Source organism: Oncorhynchus mykiss, chromosome 5 (genome assembly GCF_057628025.1).
Source record: "Oncorhynchus mykiss isolate SJ-2025 chromosome 5, ASM5762802v1, whole genome shotgun sequence".
Lineage (NCBI taxonomy): Eukaryota > Metazoa > Chordata > Actinopteri > Salmoniformes > Salmonidae > Oncorhynchus > Oncorhynchus mykiss.
The window spans coordinates 78,611,188-78,626,575 of record NC_143026.1 but is presented as its reverse complement, the minus strand read 5'-3'; the positions used below and the strand labels follow the sequence as shown (position 1 = coordinate 78,626,575).

Sequence of the window (15,388 nt, the reverse complement as noted above, 5' to 3'; positions counted from 1 at the left end):
GGGAGGGAATGAACACACAAAACGCTGAGCGATCATGGTAATGATATGGTAATTACTGATGTGGCTACAGTCTAATTAGTGTCCTCTTAATGAAAGTGATACTAATGCTCTCACAATAGAGTGATAATATATATTGGGAAACAGACAAAGGATGCGATGTAGATGAAGCATGATTTTAAAATACTTTTAAAGACATAGATGAAAAGGGTATAGATAGACCATTTTCCTAGTAGAGTAGAGTCTTTATTATCCCAAGGAGCAATTCATTTAGTAGGAAATGTAAAAAAACACAATGAACACTTGACATTAATATACACCAAAACCAGTATGTACAGCAATATGTACACAGTACACAATAATATCTTGTTGAGGAAGCTGAAAACAGATGTGATGAAGGTGAGTGTAGACCTGTTAGTTTTAAACTTAGGGAGCTTGTATCTGCGTTCTGAAGGAAGCATCGTCAATTCATCAAACAAGGGATGCTGGGAGTCCCTCAGAATGGATTGCACCTTGCATATGGCTCGTGTCTGATACAGGTCTGATAGAAGGGCCGTTAAGTTTATACCAATGATCCTGCTACCTTGTTTCACAATGTTACCTAACCCATTCATAGATGCTAACTAGCGCCTATTGATGATAGTATCATCTGGCCTGGGGAGTTTTGTTAAGAGCCCCGATACTCGTTCTGAATGCTAAAACGCATCGCTTGCGGTACGGTTTTGGAAACATAAGTAACATATCTTTCATATCAACAATACATCATTTTCTAAAAATGAAAGTTTAAATTACTACACACTTTTATAGGTTAAGGTTCCCACACAGCCATATTTCCAGGATACAGTGCTTGTTTATAGAAAACAGATGGAAGACAGAGGCGTACCTGTGCTAATTAGCTATCTGCATCTCTGAACACCTGTGTGTTAACGGAAGACGTGTTGTCACTGAAAAATACTGTCGGCTGCAACTGTGTTAAAATGGTTAAAGTGTGTATTTTGCATTTCTAATGATTTTTTATGTAATATGAAAGTAGAGGGCTTTGTGTTTCTAGAACCACTCTGCAATTAAGAATCGATCCACATTTAGGTGGAATATTTGGCAGTTTCTTCTGCCAGAGCCAATTCGCTTCTAAACAGAACCTGTAAGTCCCTTACCCTTAGACTATAAAGAATTAGGTGAGGCTCCTTTAGTCCATTATTTGGCTAAATGTTACCCAGCCTATTCTTACCCTTTAAGTTAAGATTATAAAAACAGCAGATCATATTGAATGTTAAAATGGATTCAGTGAACGCTCCGTAAACGATGGTCATCAGCATCCTTTAAACCCTGAAACTCAGGACTTTCCTCAGTAATAACAGGCTGGTTTTCCTTTGCACAGATAGCATCCACATTGACCTCAAAACTCAGTTTGCTGTCAAGGAAAGTGCCAAGGTATTTGTATTGATCTGTGATCTCCACTGGCTCAGCATCAATCAGCGTCTGCATTGGTGGCAGAGGGCTCCTCTGGAAATCAATTGCCATATCCTTGGTTTTCTTGAAATTAAGTTTTAAATAGGAGTGGTCACACCACCCAACAGACTCCTCCACCACTGGGCCATGGCTCACCTCCTCATCCTGTAAAATACACACAATAACTGAGTCATCTACAAACTTACTGATATGTGTAGAGTCATGGTTACTCTGACAATCATTTGTGTACAGTAGAAAAACACCCTTGTGGTGAACCAGTGGAGGAGGATATTGATTTGGATAGGGAACTGTTGACTCTCACCCTTTGAGTTCTGTTGGCTAAAAAGTCAATCAACCAGCTAGCTGACTATGTTAAAATCAAGATCGAAATTGGACAAAAAAGCTGAACAGAACTGTATTGTTGTCCTTGACATATACCTGTCATTACAATTGCTATTGGTCTAGCCAGCAGGGTAATGTACAGTTTAAGTCGGAAGTTGATATACAACTTAGCCAAAAACAATTAAACTCAGTTTTTCACAATTCCTGACACTTAATCCTAGTAACATTTTCCCTGTCTCAGGTCAGTTAGGATCACCACTTTATTTTAAGAATGTGAAATGTCATGATAATAGTAGCTTTTATTTCTTTCATCACATTCCCAGTGGGTCAGAAGTTTACATACACTGAATTAGTACTTGGTAACATTGCCTTAAAATTGTTTAACTTGGGTCAAACGTTTTGGGTATCCTCCCACAAGCTTCCCACAATAAGTTGGGTGAATTTTGTCCCATTCCTCCTGACAGAGCTGGTGTAAGGCCTCCTTGCTGGCACACACTTTTTTAGTTCTGCCCACAAATTTCCTGTGGGATTGAGATCAGGGCTTTGTGATGGCCACTCCAATACCTTGACTTTGATGTCCTTAAGCCATTTTGCCACAACTTTGGAAGTATGCTTGGGGTCATTGTCCATTTGGATGACCCATTTGCGACCAAACTTTAACTTCCTGATTGAAGTCTTGAGATGTTGCTTCAATATATCCACATAATTTTCCTACCTCATGATGCCATCTATTTTGTGAAGTGCACCAGTCCCTCCTGCAGCAAAGCACCCTCACAACATGATGCTGCCAGCCCTGTGCTTTACGGTTGGGATGGTGTTCTTCGGCTTGCAAGCCCCCCCCCCCCCTTTCCCTCCAAACATAACAATGGTCATTATGGCCAAACAGTTCTATTTTTGTTTCATCAGACCAGAAGACATTTCCACAAAAAGTACCATCTTTGTCCCCATGTGCAGTTGCAAACCGTAGTCTGGCTTTTTTATGGCGGTTTTGGAGCGGTGGCTTCTTCCTTGCTGAACGGCGTTTCAGGTTATGTCAATATAGGACTCGTTTTACTATGGATATAGATACTTTTGTACCTGTTTCCTGCAGCATCTTCACAAGGTGTTGTGCTGGGATTGATTTGCACATTTTGCACCGAAGTATGTTCATCTCTAGGAGACAGAACGCGTCTCCTTCCTGAGCGGTATGACGGCTGCGTGGTCCCATGGTGTTAATACTTGCGTACCATTGTTTGTACAGATGAATGTGGTAACTTGGAAATTGCTCCCAAGCATGTACCAGACTTGTGGAGGTCTACAATATTTTTTCTGAGATCTTGGCTGATTTCTTTTGATTTCCCCATGATGTCAAGAAAAGAGGCACTGAGTTTGAAGGTAGGCCTTGAAATACATCCACAGGTACACCTCCAATTGACTCAAATTATGTCAATTAGACTATCAGAAGCTTCTAAAGCCATGACATAATTTTCTGGAATTTTCCAAGCTGTTTAAAGGCACAATCAATTGAGTGTATGTAAACTTCTGACCCGCTGGAATTGTGCTACAGTGATAAGTGAAATAATCTGTCTCTAAACTATTGTTGGAAAAATGTATTGTGTCATGCACAAAGTAGATGTCCATCCTGCCGCTCTCTCTGATGGGCACTAGGGCTCACGCTGATCTACAGTAACAACAGAAAATAAGGTTTTATAACTTTCATTTTGTAAATCATATGATAGCCATATACATTTTGTCACATTCTACTCACAGTATAGTATGTACAGTATACAGGCTACAGTAGTTGGAATAGTAGTTATGTATTACATATTTTCCTCCTCAGTGTGAATATTACAACAAACAGCAGGCCCACGAAGAGAAAGAGAGAGAGAGAACAAAAGAGAGAGAAAAAGAGAGAACAATAGAGGAGAGAGCGGGAGAGAGAGAGGCAGAGAGAGAAAGAGAGAGAGAGGGAGAGAGAAGAAGAGAGAAAGCGAGAGTGAGAAAGAGAAAAAGAAAAAGAGAGAGAAAAATATAGGAGAGAGCGAGAGCAGGATAAAGAGAGAAAGTGCAAGGAAGAGAAAGAAAGGAAGGAAGGGAGAGAGAGAGAGAGAAAGGAGAGAGGGGGGTGAAGGAGGGAGAACAGGAAACTGCCAGCAGTGTCATATACTTCTCCCATTATTATTATTTCTGATGCATTTCATTTCCCCAGTTTTAACTTTGAAGACAATCTTTGGGGAAAATTGAAATAAGCGTTCTCTTCTGCCCTGCTTTCCCTTTCTCGTACAGACGGAAACTTAACTAATTAGCCTCATACCTATAGGCACACTTTTTTTATTTTCCCACATTTTTTTCTCCTTCTCCATGATATTATGAAGGAGGCTTTGGCTCTTGCTGACTCCCACTCTCTCTGCCCTGTCCCTTTCTTTACCCTCCTCTGTTGTCTTGTTATCCAACTGTGCCATTGGCACTTTCTTTTTTTTTTATTCATGCAAATTGGTGCTGAGTGTTTTTTACCAGTATCCTCCCATCCTATTAGTGGTTGCGGATCACGGAGGGCCCTGTTCTACACTCAAAGAGGCTGATGTAGACAGGCCAGCATACCGTATCCCTGTACCCTGGTACTCTCTCTCTATCCAGCACCATGCCTCCTTAAGGCTCTCTTAACCCGGTCCACAGCTCCTCCGTCTCGTTAATAAGAGGAGGTAGCATTCCGGCTCTACTGTTCTGCAGGAGTTCAAAGTTACGTACAAATCCTGCTGTCATACTGAAGTTAAGCTTGGGACCTTTTAAAATGCATTTGTGAAATCAATAGGGTTGTCCCTAGTGATGTTCCCCCCCCCCCCCCCGCCTCTTTCTTTCAACAACCCACTGCCACCCTCCACCCCATCCTTCTATGAACTTGTCACAATTTCCTTTAAGAATACCGCAGTGATAACCTGCAGCTATATGATGCAGACTAAAGAGTCTGTTTTACATAGCCAAAGGGCCCAATGCAAGGTTCTCCCCATCACGTTAACGAATGGTTATTCCCAACAATATGCTAAGTACTGTCACCTGGGAACGCCTTAAAAGGAAGTAGATTTGTATATTAAAACACTTGGAAAGTCATTATTTACAGAAGTTTCATGACATGTTTTTACACCGTTGGATCCAAAAAGGTATCCTACCAATATATCATACAATCCATTGGTAAATGTTGCCTTAGATTTTGTGCCTTCTTCCAAGGCTAGTAGCTCCTTTGTCTTGCGGATGCCAGGTCACTCACCTCCTCCCTATAAGCTGTCATTGTCATCGCTGATTAGGCTTAACACCGTTGTGTCGTCAGAAAACATAATGATGGTGTTGAAGGGAGTTTAGGAGGGGACTCAGGGAGTTTAGGAGGGGACTAAGCAAGCAGGAAGTCCAGGATCCAGTTCCACATGGAGATGTTCAGTCCCAGGGTCCTGAGCTTAGCTTGGAGGGCACTATGGTGTTGTACGCTGAGCTGTAGTCAATGACCAACATTCTCACATTTGGAGTTCCTCTTATCCAGGTGGGAGAGGGCAGTGTGGAGTGCGATAGAGATTTAGTCTGTTTGGGCGGTATGCGAATTGGAGTGGGTCCAGGGTGTCTGGGATGATGGTGTTTATGTGAGCCATGACCATACTTTCAAAGCATTTAATGTCTACAGATGTGAGTGCTATGCGTACCAGTCATTTAAACAGGTTACCTTGGCGTTCTTGGGCACAGGAACTATGGTGGTCTGCTTGAAATGTAGGTATCACAGACAGGGAGAGGTGGAGACATCACCTAAAGACTTGAAACTTTGTACAGTGCCTTGCGAAAGTATTCGGCCCCCTTGAACTTTGCGACCTTTTGCCACATTTCAGGCTTCAAACATAAAGATATAAAACTGTATTTATTTGTGAAGAATCAACAACAAGTGGGACACAATCATGAAGTGGAACAACATTTATTGGATATTTCAAACTTTTTTAACAAATCAAAAACTGAAAAATTGGGCGTGCAAAATTATTCAGCCCCTTTACTTTCAATGCAGCAAACTCTCTCCAGAAGTTCAGTGAGGATCTCTGAATGATCCAATGTTGACCTAAATGACTAATGATGATAAATACAATCCACCTGTGTGTAATCAAGTCTCCGTATAAATGCACCTGCACTGTGATAGTCTCAGAGGTCCGTTAAAAGCGCAGAGAGCATCATGAAGAACAAGGAACACACCAGTCAGGTCCGAGATACTGTTGTGAAGAAGTTTAAAGCCGGATTTGGATACAAAAAGATTTCCCAAGCTTTAAACATCCCAAGGAGCACTGTGCAAGCGATAATATTGAAATGGAAGGAGTATCAGACCACTGCAAATCTACCAAGACCTGGCCGTCCCTCTAAACTTTCAGCTCATACAAGGAGAAGACTGATCAGAGATGCAGCCAAGAGGCCCATGATCACTCTGGATGAACTGCAGAGATCTACAGCTGAGGTGGGAGACTCTGTCCATAGGACAACAATCAGTCGTATATTGCACAAATCTGGCCTTTATGGAAGAGTGGCAAGAAGAAAGCCATTTCTTAAAGATATCCATAAAAAGTGTTGTTTAAAGTTTGCCACAAGCCACCTTGGAGACACACCAAACATGTGGAAGAAGGTGCTCTGGTCAGATGAAACCAAAATGGAACTTTTTGGCAACAATGCAAGACGTTATGTTTGGCGTAAAAGCAACACAGCTCATCACCCTGAACACACCATCCCCACTGTCAAACATGGTGGTGGCAGCATCATGGTTTGGGCCTGCTTTTCTTCAGCATGGACAGGGAAGATAGTTAAAATTGATGGGAAGATGGATGGAGCCAAATACAGGACCATTCTGGAAGAAAACGTGATGGAGTCTGCAAAAGAACTGAGACTGGGACGGAGATTTGTCTTCCAACAAGACAATGATCCAAAACATAAAGCAAAATCTACAATGGAATGGTTCAAAAATAAACATATCCAGGTGTTAGAATTGCCAAGTCCAGACCTGAATCCAATCGAGAATCTGTGGAAAGAACTGAAAACTGCTGTTCACAAATGCTCTCCATCCAACCTCACTGAGCTCGAGCTGTTTTGCAAGGAGGAATGGGAAAAAAATTCAGTCTCTCGATGTGCAAAACTGATAGAGACATACCCCAAGCGACTTACAGCTGTAATCGCAGCAAAAGGTGGCGCTACAAAGTATTAACTTAAGGGGGCTGAATAATTTGCACGCCCAATTCTTCAGTTTTTGATTTGTTAAAAAAGTTTGAAATATCCAATAAATGTCGTTCCACTTCATGATTGTGTCCCACTTGTTGTTGATTCTTCACAAAAAAACACAGTTTTATATATTTATGTTTGAAGCCTGAAATGTGGCAAAAGGTCGCAAAGTTCAAGGGGGCCAAATACTTTCGCAAGGCACTGTATATACAGAGAAAAGAGTCGGCCCAAGGATTGAACCCTGTGGTTCCCCCATAGAGACTGCCAGAGGTCCGGACTACAGGCCCTCCGATTTGACACACTGAACTCTATCCGAGAAGAAGTTAGTGAAACAGGCGAGGCAGTCATTAGAGAAACCAAGGCTGTTGAGTCTGCCGAGAAGAATACGATGATTGACAGAGTCGAAAGCCTTGGCCAGGTCGATGAAGACGGCTGCACAGTACTGTCTTTTATCGATGGCGGTTATGATATCGTTTAGGACCTTGAGCGTGGCTGAGGTGCACCCATGACCAGCTCGGAAACCGGATTGCATAGTGGAGAAGGTACGGTGGGATTTGAAATGGTCGGTGATCTGTTTGTTCACTTGGCTTTCGAAGACTTTAGAAAGGCAGGGCAGGATAGATATAACAGTTTGGGCTTAGAGTGTATCCCCTTTGAAGAGGGGGATGACCACAGTCGCTTTCCAATCTTTAGGAATCTCAGACGATACAGATTGACAATGGCAAGGCATACGTTCAGCAGAATACACATTCAACTATGGTGTGCATGCCCTACTGAAGGACCCTACCTTACAGAATTGTTTAATTTGTATTTAACTAGGCAATTCAGTTAAGAACAAATTATTATTTTACAATGTCGGCCGACCCCGGCCAATCCCTCCCCTAACCCGGACGACGCTGGGCCAATTGTGCACCACCTTCTGGGACTCCGCATCATGGTCAGTTGTGATATGGTTGTGATTACCATCTCTCTAAAGTAAATTTGATGACATCATAATATGGAAAAGTTGTTTCCAACTAGTTATTTGCCTACTTTATCAATGTCATTGTATTTCCATGCCACTGTTAGTCAGTGTAATTTAGACAAAAAGGTAACTTTAGCCTCTGAGGTGCAACCCATCCAAATAAATATTGGATGCAGCTATGGTGGTACTAGCTAACTCATGTCTGACTACATCCATGTACTATCTAGCAGCAACAAATCCAAACCAACCCAGGGCCATAGCAAAACATGTCACATTTGGTTACGTAGTGTAACGGTGTCACCGGTCTGAATCCAATCTGGAGCCAGTCAGTCTAAATCTGTAAAACATAGATTTAGTTTCCAAACAATATTACATTCTTTCATTATTACACTATTTACATTATGTTTATATTTGAGGTTTAACCTCTAGCGACGAGCAATCCCGTATCCGGGAGCGTAATCATAGCCACAAGCACATTACCATAACGCAATGTTTCCTATTCATGAAAATCGCAAATGAAATGAAATAAATATATTCAAACACAAGCTTAGCCCTTTGTTAACAACACTGTCATCTCATATTTTCAAAATATGCGTTACAGCCAACGCTAGACAAGCATTTGTGTAAGTTTAGCATGGCATAATGCTATGCTAGGCTGTGCTGGCAGCAGGCAACATTTTCACAAAAATAAGGAAAGCAACCAAATTAAATAATTTACCTTTGAAGAACTTCAGATGCTTTCACTCAGGAGACTCCTAGTTAGATAGCAAATGTTCCTTTTTTCCAAAAATAATATTTTTGTAGGCGAAAAACGTCACGTTTGTTCATCCTGCTTGGTTGAGAAATCGACAGAAAAATACTTCAACTATAATGCATTAGCATAACGCAACTTTTTCTATTCATGAAAATCGCAAATGAAATGAAATAAATATATTGAAACACAAGCTTAGCCTTTTGTTAACAACACTGTCATCTCAGATTTTCAAAATATGCTTTTCAACCAAAGCTACACAAGCATTTGTGTAAGAGTATTGATAGCCTAGCATAGCATTAAGCTTAGCATTCAGCAGGCAACATTTTCACAAAAACAAGAAAAGCATTCAAATAAAATCATTTACCTTTGAAGAACATCAGATGGTTTCAATGAGGAGATTCTCAGTTAGATAGCAAATGTTCATTTTTTCCAAAAATAGTATTTGTGTAGGAGAAATCACTCTGTTTTGTTCGTCACTTTTGGCTAAGAAAAAAAACGAAAATTAATTCACTACAACGCCAAACTTTTTTCCAAATTAACTCCATAATATCGACAGAAACATGGCAAACGTTGTTTAGAATCATCCCCAAGGTGTTTTTCACATATCTATGCGATGATAAATCCTTTGTGGCAGTTGGGTTTCTCCTCAGTAGCAAACGGAAAAGTACTGCAGCTGGAGATTACGCAATAATTGCAACGGAGGACACCAAGCGACCACCTGGTAAATGTAGTCTCTTAGGGTCAATCTTCCAATGATATGCCTACAAATACGTCACAATGCTGCAGACACCTTGGGGAAAACGTGGAAAAGGTAAGCTGACTCCTAGCTCCTCCACAGCCATATAAGGAGTCATTGCCATGAGGCGGTTTCAAAAAATGCGGCACTTCCTGATTGTATTTTTATCTGGGTTTTTTCTGTAACATCAGTTCTGTGGCACTCACAGACAATATCTTTGCAGTTTTGGAAACGTCAGAGTGTTTTCTTTCTAAAGCTGTCAATTATATGCATAGTCGAGCATCTTTTTGTGACAAAATATCTTGTTTAAAACGGGAACGTTTTTCATCCAAAAATTAAAAGAGCGCCCCCTATATCGAAGAAGTTAATGACAATCGTTCACCCTGTTTTTCTGTTAGACAAAGTCCACAGTTGGGTGCCAGACTGATCCCGCGTCATTAACAGATGTCGGAACTTACCAGAAGGAGTAAGGTGGGTATTATAACATGTCCAGCAATGATATTCAATGACATTCACGGTTCACTTTTTTCACACAAGACCTCAGAATAAAAGTGTGTCATGGGTGTCCAATCAAAAACGTTTATTTTGACCTATGGGTAAAATAATATGTTAACTGAGTAGATACACCTCTAATAAAAACAATAGTCCAAACCTCATGTCTCTATCATAATCTGTTCAAAAGTTTAGGGTGACTAAATCAATGGAGGCCAGAGAAAGAAAGTGGTCAAAAATCATTGAGGCTGGATGTTGTTCGAGAATTAACGCTAACTGACAGACTCACCGTTGAACTCATATATTTCTTCTCGAATCTGGAGGACATAAAACAATATATAGGCAAGATGGATATTGATTTTGAGACATGACATGTAGTATTTTCATATTTTAGAATACCCTTTTCATATTAATGTGAAATTTCTGTTTTTAATTCTCACAAATACAAGTGTATCTCCATGAGATGTCAATGGAGCACTGAGCATACCACAAGCTTTTTATTTTCAAAGCTTTTTATATTTAATTCAGCTTGTGTCATGTACATTTTTCAGACGACCTCCACAACATGTAAAGTCCTCTAAAGTTGCTGCGAGAAAGTGCACGGCTCTATCAACAGAGCTCGGTGCTTATTATCGGATGTATTAGGTTACGAAATCAGACTTTTGGGATATAATCTTCATGATATGTTAGAGAAAGACCCCACTGAACAATTCAGAACATGAAGAATCATGGAAAAATGTATTTTATAACGTAAGGAAGTGTAATTTCATTAACAAAGTGCATTTTTAACCATTCTGGGCAGAGTGGGTGGACACTTCCTTGTGACACCTCATCCGTTGCTAGAATCTCCCTGGACTGCTATGAAAAAGACATGCCATCAGGAGGCCAATGATAGTGACCTGTTACTGCCCTGATGACACAGATGGTTTCATCAGCAACAATAGATATTGTGTTATGCGAAAAGTTGCATTCAAAAATACCTTAGATAAACTAGTAGGCTAATTCCCCAGCCAAGCAGATACAACTGGTAGAGTAATTTTGGTTATGAAGTGCATTAGCAAAAAACTTTTTCCTTTCTTTAGAACAAAATGCAATTTATCACTTGGCTGTCTATTATATCACCCTGTCACAGGCCCTCCCAGTCAATACCACCTCATAAGATTGCCTTCTGCAGTTGTTAAGAGAGATGTCCAGTTTGCAGCCGAACATGCAGCATAGAGAAGACCAGCAAGGAGGCCCTCATCAGCATCATGCAGACATGCCCTCACTTTGGGCATTCCTATGAATGGAACAGTTAGCCACATGTTGGCAAGTATCCGACCAGTAACCTTCACCTTTCAGTGACAACAGCTTCCACTGGCTCATCATTTGTACAAATACAGAAGGTAACACACTTCATTACTTTGATACATTTGATAACCCGATTGTGAAACATAATTTATGTAAAGTGACATAATATGTTGCTTATTTTTTACTCCTTAGATGCATATAATGTCCAGGGCATAATCACTGTGCCTGATTGCTGGGCCCTCCATTCTATTTCACTTCAGATTTTATGCAGAGATAAGGTTGGTTCCACCAGGCTAATCATAACCACCATTGATAATGTAATCAGTGCTTTGTGGGTGTTTGTGTGTGTTTGTGTGTGATCAACCAGTATCTTTGAGGGGCCTGGAGCTGATATACGCTTCTATGCCCATCAATGGAGCTCTGGCAAAGACCTCACCTCTTGCCTGCTCACCAACGGTCGTCGATGGGGAGAACAGAATTAGGTAGATTTAGCATTACCTGTTCCACCTGTTCCAATTTCAACATAGTATCAGATATCACCTATTCTAACTTTAATTTGTAATAGAAAAGTGACTATGTGTGTATGTGTTCACAAATACCTGTATGGAGCCAGCACTTGGGAGACTTGCAAGATGATGTGATGGAGTCCAAGCAGAGAGATGGGCTTGATGCTCAGCACTCAGCAAAACATTGTACATCTATTAATTTGGATAATATTTTGTTATTTTTGAATGTAACTATCAATGGGGAGGGGGAGGGGGAGAGATATGGGACACCATACAGGAAGGTATGATGACATGTTTGGCAAGGTACCCCCAGCACCACCAGACAAAATGTTAATAGGTAGAGTATCTGTATCGGCTGTGAATGACATCAAAAGATTAGTGTAACATTTGCACAGTGTTATATTAGCAGAACACTTTTTCCACAATATTACATGAAGGATGGCTTATTCTACATGGAGCTGTCACAATTTCAAGTTAGCGAAACACTTTGTTTAGAATATCTACATAAGTTCAGCAATTTCATTCTTCTCATATCACACTTGTAGGCTACTCAGCACGAGAAGAGTTCCATCCTCATACATCTCACATCTGCCTGTAGTTATTGAACTCTGCCTGCTGGATCCATGAGGCAGACTCTGACATATTCAGGATGGAGTGTCATGCTCTCCACCCCTCCTGCCACCTGACTGCACATGTCCATAACTTGTAATACATTACAGGAAGGGACTTCATCACCCACTGGAGACTTGCCAAGAAACTGAAGATCTCGTACAACGCTGTGTACTACTCCCTTCACAGAACAGCGCAAGCTGTCTCTAACCAGAATAGAAAGAAGGAGTGGGAGGCCCCGGTGCACAACTAAGTCAGAGGACAAGTACATTAGAGTGTCTAGTTTGAGAATCAGACGCCTCACAAGTCCTCTACTGGCAGCTTCATTAAATAGTACTCTCAAAACACCAGTCTCAACTTCAACAGTGAAGAGGCAAATCCGGGATGCTGGCCTTCTAGGCAGAGTTCCTCTGTCCAGTGTCTGTGTACTTTTGCCCATCTTATCCTGTTAATTTTATTGGCCAGTCTGAGATATGGCTTTTTCTTTGCAACTCTGCCTAGAAGGCCAGCATCCCGGAGTTGCCTCTTCACTGTTGACATTGAGACTGGGGTTTTGCGGGTACTATTTAATGAAGCTGCCAGTTGAGGACTCAAACTAGACACTCTAATGTACTTTTCCTCTTGCTTCTCACCTGTGCACCGGGGCCTCCCACTCCTCTTTCTATTCTGTGAAGGGAGTAGTATACAGAGTTGTACGAGATGTTCAGTTTCTTGGCAATTTCTCGTATGGAATAGCCTTCATTTCTCAGAACAAGAATAGACTGATGAGTTTTAGAAGAACGGTCTTTGTTTCTGGCCATTTTGAGCCTGTAAATGAATCCACAAATGCTGATGCTCCAGATACTCCACTAGTCTAAAGAAGGTCAGTTTTATTGCTTCTTTAACCAGGACAACAGTTTTCAGCTGTAGTAACATAATTCTAATGATCAATTAGCCTTTTAAAATGACAAACTTGGATTAGCTAACACAATGTGCCATTGGAACACAGGAGTGATGGTTGCTGATAACGGGCCTCTGTATGACTACGTAGATATTCCATAAAAAGTCAGCCGTTTCCAGCTACAATAGTCATTTACAACATTAACAATGTCTACCCTGTATTTCTGATAAATTTCATGTTATTTTAATGGACAAAAAATTTACTTTTCTTTCAAATACAAGGACATTTCTAAGTGACCCCAAACTTTTGAACGATAGTGTATACTACCGGTCAAAAGTTTTAGAACACCTGCTCATTCAAGGGTTTATCTTTGTTTTATAATTTTCTATATTGTACATTAACCTTTCTAGCGCAGGGGTTCTGACCCCTTGACAACATTCCGCTGAAAAGGAAGTGCGCGAAATTCAAAAATAATTTTTTTAAATATGTAACTTTCACACATTAAACCTCTTGAAACTAGGGGGCACTATTTTCATTTTTGGAAAAATAACGTTCCCAAAGTAAACGGGCTATTTTGTCAGGACAAGATGCTAAAATATGCATATAATTGACAGCTTAGGATAGAAAACACTCTAAAGTTTCCAAAACTGTAAAAAATATTGTCTGTGAGTATAACAGAACTGATATTGCAGGCGAAAGCCTGAGAAAAATCCAATCCGGAAGTGACTCATGTTTTGAAAGCTCTGCGTTCCGATGCGTCCCTATTGAGCAGTTAATGGGATGTCAACCAGATTCCTTTTTCTACGTATTCCCCAAGGTGTCTACAGCATTTTGACGTAGTTTCACGCCTTTATGTTGAAGAATGAGCGTAAGCGACTACATTGCGTAAGTGGCCGGCTGAATGCTCTCAGAGTAATTCTTGCGTAATAGACAGAGGTAGCTATTTTTCCTCCAGGTCTTACTGAAAATACAGCCGTCCCGGTTGATATATTATCGAATAGATATTTGAAAAACACCTTGAGGATTGATTATATACAACGTTTGCCATGTTTCTGTCGATATTATGGAGCTAATTTGATTTTTTTCCCCGGTGTTGTCGTGACCGCAATTTCCGGTCGAATTCTCAGCCAAACGTGAAGAACTAACAGAGCTATTTTGCCTACAAAAATAATCTTTATGGAAAAAAGGAACATTTGCTATCTACCTGGGAGTCTAGTGAGTGAAAACATCCGAAGCTCATCAAAGGTAAACAATTTAATTTGATTGCTTTTCTGATTTTCATGACCAGGATTGCATGCTGCTAGCTAGGCATAATGCTATGCTAGGCTATCGATAAATTTACACAAATGCTTGTCTTGCTTTGGCTGTAAAGCATAATTTCAAAATCTGAGATGACAGGGTGATTAACAAAAGGCTAAGCTGTGTTTCAATATATTTCACTTGTGATTTCATGAATATTAATATTTTCTAGTAATATTTTTTATCCGTTGCGTTATGCTAATTAGTGTCAGTTGATGACAACAGGAAATGGAAATGCGCAACGCCAAATGCTAATAGTACTCGATAAAACTCAAACTTTCATTAAAACACACATGCAGGGTACTGAATTAAAGCTACACTCGTTGTGAATCTAGCCAACATGTCAGATCTTCAGAAGCTATTATGTTAGAAGCTATTATCTGATAGCATGCAACCCCCCGAAATACCTGAAGGTGACGTAAACAAAATAATTAGCGTAGCCGGCGCTACACAAAACGTAGAAATAAAATCTAAAACATTCATTACCTTTGACGAGCTTCTTTGTTGGCACTCCTATATGTCCCATAAACATCACAATTGGGTCTTTTTTTTGAATAAATCCGTCCATGTATACCCAAAATGTCCATTTATATAGCCCGTCTGATCCAGGAAAAAAATGCTTTCCAAAACGCAACGTCATTTTTTAAAATTAAAAAAGTTGCCTATAAACTTATGTCAAAACATTTCAAACTACTTTTGTAACCCAACTTTAGGTATTTGTAAACGTTAATAATCGATCAAATTGATCACGGGGCGATCTGTATTCAATAGCAGCTACTCTTGAAATCATGGTCCATTGTCTCTCTCCCATAAGCTTCCTTCTGTGTACTGGATGACAGGAAGTGCCTATTTCTCATTGCAA

General features: G+C 40.4%; 1 long non-coding RNA gene across 1 annotated transcript; it reads right to left on the bottom strand.

Annotated features, from left to right (window-relative positions):
* Positions 1–240: 240 nt before the first annotated feature.
* Positions 241–9,877, bottom strand: LOC149983588 (uncharacterized). The gene is made up of 3 exons (XR_016496326.1): positions 9,079–9,877; positions 8,679–8,789; positions 241–1,611 (listed from the first exon to the last, which is right to left on the bottom strand). It is a non-coding gene; the product is annotated as an uncharacterized LOC149983588 (long non-coding RNA).
* Positions 9,878–15,388: the final 5,511 nt, after the last annotated feature.